At 39.1% G+C, this 5,659-nt stretch overlaps 1 pseudogene; it reads right to left on the bottom strand.

Moving 5' to 3' along the window:
- Window positions 1-2,724: 2,724 nt before the first annotated feature.
- Window positions 2,725-3,706, bottom strand: LOC108797225 (annotated as a pseudogene).
- Window positions 3,707-5,659: the final 1,953 nt, after the last annotated feature.

The raw sequence follows: 5,659 nt of genomic DNA, 5'->3' as shown, positions 1-5,659 counted from the left end.
GGTACAGCATCTTAACAGTGTCCATAACGTTTAGTGTAAATAGGCCCAGGAAGCTAATGGTTGAAAAAAACCCACAAGATCAGACATAATTTGTACTAAGTTTTATTATAAAAATAAAATATGGACACAATGTGTGCTGCAAATATTTGTGCACAATTACATGTCAGATTTTGCTTTACTTTCCAATTACATGGAACTCTAGTCATTATATTTATGGATCCCAAAACTGTACAGTTGCTTCATGTAAAATAAGAATAAGAAAAGAAGAAGGCATGTTGTGGAACCCATCAGTTATATGTAAATACTATTAAATGTGAGAGTTCATTTAAACCACACCAAAATCTAAAACCACCAAATTTTTGCATAACAGCCATGTTTAAATAAGGAACAGTTTAGTAGTAAAGGACAGAATTAGGTAGTGTGTGAGTTTGCCTTAAGCAGTGTTTCTCTGTGAGTGGTTCTCGTTAAGCACTGAGAATCTAACAGCCAGTTAGAATATTTAGAACTTTATCATATAACAGTCAACACCATTATCATTTCCAGTCATTACCTTCCACAAAAAAACTACAGCTCTGTTTGACTTCCAGTTCCTGGTTTAAGATTCACATTCTAAAATTCTTGAGTAAATAATATCTTCTTGTTATACAAGGTAAATATTGGTGGGTTATACAAATGGGGAAGGGAAGGTTTTCAGGTATAAAATTAGTAACACAAAGCATATTCAATTCAGACAGTGGGTCCCCTGTTATAATTGATAGCAAAAATGCAAAAGTTCCCCAAAGGGGGATCCCACCATGGTTACAAAGTGTAGAACAAAAATTATCGTAAAAAATGAATTTATTTTTAGATATATTAAAATGTATACGTGTCAAAAGACCAAACAAACATAGAAACATCACATATATGACTGCTCTCGGCTGGTATCATAGAAAGTGCAAGTGGATATAAACATACATTTCTATTCATAAGAAAAATTATATAAATAAGGTGCGCCCTGGGATGCTTGTATACCTATTCAACGTGGTGTTAAATATCAGAAGGGTATCTGTGAACTCTAAATCTCAGAGTTGGAAAAAAGGGAAAAGAGAATGTCAGTCTCCTAGATCAAAAATGAGCATACACTGTGATGATTCTCCTCGGGGCCGGGCCGCCTCGGTCCTGCCGGCTTCCATGTCGGGTGTTTCGCGTTCCACTGTGGAACGCGGAAGCCGCTCGACTTTCTGGTTGTGACGCGAGCGGCCTGCGTTCCACGGTGGAACGCGGAAGTCACTCCTTCCGGCCGACGTCTCCTCCCACATCCTGGGGCTATTTAAAGCCCCAGCTGTAGAAGCATGGCGTTCAGCAATTGGATCTGAACGCCTGCTGACTACTGAACTCTACCAAACCACACTGTGTCTCCTTACTCAACCCGAAGACTCTGCCAGCTGGACCCAAACCCTGCACCTCGCTGCTCTGCCGCCCCTCAAACAGCAAGTATTCGCTCCACTGGGAGCCTGTTACAAACAGTTAGCTGCTGAACTATACACTATTGTGCTACTGATATCTCGTTGTGGGGAGATTCTATTGACATTGAGGAGATCTGTTTAAACATACTGCTTCACCAAGAAGATAATACCGCATTTAACCCTATACTATACCTTTGCTGGTGCTATGAGGAAATAGGCCATTGATTATTTTCCTGTTTAAAACATTTGGCTATGATGCAAGAGTCTCAAACTCCCCCTTAAGACTGGGAGTGACGCCTGAGACTCACGCCTGAGAAGCCAAAAATCCCTTACACGCCATCACTCCCTCTCCGCAGTTGCGCTCCAGTGCGACCGTTTACAGTAGACGTGACATACACGTGTATGAAAAAAATATATTGATGAAGAAAATTAGGAAGAAAAAATAAGACCGGATAAATAAAGTCAAAAGGCTTTGTTTGAATAATAAATGTTGCACTCACAGTAATGTATCTTCACTCTTGGGTCAGGATCAGGAGACCGGAGTATGTAAGAGCCCAGCTATAGATGTAGGAGCAGTTCAGGAGATATTTAACCTCATCTCTGCTTTTTGCTATTGAAATTAGTCTTTACTGAACTGTAGATGCAGGAAAGGTTCAGGAGATATTTAACCTTATCTCGGCTTTTTGTTTTTTAGATTAGCCTTTACTGAACGTGTGTTTTTAATTGTGTGTTGGTTGTATCCAGAGCAAAAGAAAGAAATCCTCCTGGTTGGATTGAAGATGTACCTTTTTTGTGCTTAATCCAGTGTAGTGTCTCGTTCATATAGATGAATCTTGAGATCAGAAAGGTATCACCATTCACATACCATTGATCCGCTGTAGAAGCAATAGGTTCAGGAGATCCGTACCTCTTTCTCGGCTTGTCTTATCCATTATGGATGTTCCGCCTTTACTGAACGTATGCTCCAGCTTGTTTGGTAACTGTGTCCAGACCAGAGGGCACTCTCTTTAGCTGGATCAATGGTTTCTAGGTACTGTTCTGCTTCCAGACATCAGCATGTAGCTCAAATAGTAATCTTTTCTCTTTAGCCAGCTCCGGGTATCATTGTCCTCCAATGAAGTATACTAGAGAGTTTCTTATCACGGAAAAAGCAAATATTCAGGGTGGCCTTAGGCCGAGGCAGTCAATACAAAAAAACACCTAGCCCACGCCCAGGACGTGTTTCACCCCCCACCGGGGCTTCGTCAGGTAATTATTGGTGGGCTTTATTTTTGACAATCTATAAGGCAGCTGTAAGGTTAGTTTGGCTTGATGTGTTAGTAGTTTTATTGCTTTGTGAATCATTATGCTCATAATCTTCCTCCCTAAAGGCTCTTTGGAGGGCTTCCTGGATCGAGTGAGGGCTCTTTTGTTTCCATTTTTTTCCCAACAATAAAGTAAATATAGGGGTTTATGGTGCAGTTAAGTACTGTGGAAAACACTGCTGCAAAGAATAGACTTGCAGTCGTCAAATCAGTTGGTAATAATCTGAAGAACATTAAGAACCACAAAAAATTAAATGGAAGAACTGATAAGATGAATACAAAAACTGCAATAATGACGATGATATACAGTTTAGGTGTATATCGCTGTTTAAATGTCCTCTTTAGTTTGGCAAGCAAGGTGAAACTGGAAATGACCATAATTGGTAGGCAGATCCCAATGGCTAAAACAAAAACTATTATTTGAACTACTGAACACTGTACGGTTTGATCCCTGAAAGCTTCTGTTGTACACACAAGGTTCTCAAGGAGGCTTTCCAAACACCCAAGGATCCAAAGTGCAATGCATATAATAGTGGACAAGTTCCTAGGCCGATGACTTTGATACCAAAAGGGGAACAGGACAGAGCTACATCTTTCCATGCTGATAGCTGTAAGGATAAACATTCCGGAATACTGCATAGTATCATAAAATATTTATATGGATAAATCTAAATTCTCCTGCCCTATAAAGTTAAGATCTGTACCAATGAGTGTATTTAGATGGACCATCAAAAGCAACATAGTTAATATAATAAACAAGGCATCAGCTGCAGACAGATTCATAATATAAACTGTGTATTTGTTTCTCTGGATCTTGAAGCGTAGGTACCAAAACACAATAACATTTCCAAATAGGCCAAAAATACAAAGACATAGCGCTACAGCAGCTGCTATGGTAAAATGTATGTTGGAATATTCGTTATAGCCGCTAGAGGGTTCATCCAGGGTGTCATTCATGCTTGTAATATTCATCTTTTCTTTGGTATTAGTATATATTCCAAATGTGTTATTGAAACGTATCTTCTGCTTCTTCAACCTGTGTTAAATAGATTAACACAAATAATTATTAGTAAAGCAGAACTCAGCAATAGAGAGAGAGAGATGGACGGACATTGATTTAGTAAAGGCAAACAGGCTGTTCACTTTGCAGGGAATGTTTGCCTTAGGTTAGTAATTGTGGTGAATATTTACTTTGCAAAGAATAACTGATTATGGGCAAGGATGATAAAAGAAACCAAAAATGGAGGCAAAAGTGGGTATTTCTAAGTCTAAAAGTAGAAATTTCAGGCACAGTGTACATTTTAATTGGAACATTAAGTGGAACCAAAGCACGAAGAGCTGCCCACTTGAAACTTGTAAGTGGTTATGGAAAGTAAGACAGGAGTAGAAGGCACATGTGAGTTCCAATACAAACAACACTATGTAGAAATTTTCAAAGCAGTTGGCTAAAATCTTTCCAATGTTTGTAAATGACCAGAGAAAGGTTCTTTTTTCTCAGCAAAAGTGGTATTATGCTATCCATACGTTAAATTTAAACCTGATACAACATTAAGATGGCTAAAACACTCATAGATTATCTGCAGATTTTCTATGGTCAGATGGAAAACATGCAACAGATTGCTCTCAAAATACCAAAATGCCAGTGGAGCTGACCAGCAAGCCTTTAGTTTAGTATTATAAACTGAGATTGATCATTAAGAAATCTACAAATAATACAAGCCTATTATAAGATGGTAGATCTCACCTGTAATATGTTGTTTTATATTTCCAGGTAACTCTCTCTGTATATATACATATATATCTAGTTACGCCGTTCTGGGACAATCATCCATAAGCTTCTGCCTTTGTGAGAGATGCAACGATATGAGATAAATGACTTCAATGAAAAGCTGTGTCTGAGGAATGGAGTCATATAAAGCACAGAGGTGGAGCTACATTAGAACATAATTGTGTGCCACAGTCCAAACTGACAAAAGTCAGCGTCTATATAGCACCTAAACCTGTAATTATTAGGAAATACAAGGAAGTGGTATGTAACAATTGCATATCTGTGACACGCTACCAGACCAATTTTTTATTCTTCATACACAATGCACATATGGTTTCAAATTATACTAAAGATCCCCTAAACAATATATTTTTAAAAAGCGGATGACGTATACTATACATTTTTTGTAGTCCTGATTTTGTATGCCATGTGATATTTGCGCAAATATATAAAAATCTACATTTTTAGTAAAAAACACACACATTTTTTTTCAGTGCATGCAAACATGATATGTTTGTATAAAAGATGAGATGGCTGAATTAATGAATACCAAATGCATCTACTCCCAAATCCATGTGCTATAGAAAAACTGTAAAAATCTATGATACCCAAAATTGTAAATAGGTGACCTATAAAAAAACAGACTTTAGAATTATCCTCTTTAGTACCTGGTGCCTGAGTGACGCTAGGGGTAAATGTTAAGAGGTTGTATATCAGGATGGCAAAGCGAAGAGAGGAGTAGCAAACACTTGTTTGTGAACCTGAAGGCGCTCTGCTCTAAAAGCATCTGCATTTGTGGCTGTCAGATTTTGTCCAGTAATGTAAATAAATCAACGAGATCTACCAACGATCTACCTCCCTCCTGCATTCTGAAGTCAATGGCACCCCAGCCATGCCCCCCTCCCCGCCCGCAGTGCGTTCGCCTGTACCAAATTCCTGCGTTCTGGTCCAGTGCGATCGGAAAAAATGCTTCATGCACATCAGTGCCTGCGATCCGGTCCAGTCAGAAAAAATGCTGCAAGCACTATTTGTTTCTGACCTGACCGCAGGCATTAATGTGCCTTTTGTTTCCATGCGGCAGATCGCATTGCGGCCGGAGGTTGTAGTGAATGGCACCGCAGCCACGCCCTCCGGCCGCAATG

The sequence above is a fragment of the Nanorana parkeri genome, unplaced genomic scaffold, assembly GCF_000935625.1.
Source record: "Nanorana parkeri isolate BGI_ZX_2015 unplaced genomic scaffold, ASM93562v1 scaffold1246, whole genome shotgun sequence".
Taxonomy (NCBI): domain Eukaryota; kingdom Metazoa; phylum Chordata; class Amphibia; order Anura; family Dicroglossidae; genus Nanorana; species Nanorana parkeri.
Note: the sequence above shows the minus strand (reverse complement) of the source record. Positions and strands in the feature narration are given on the sequence as shown.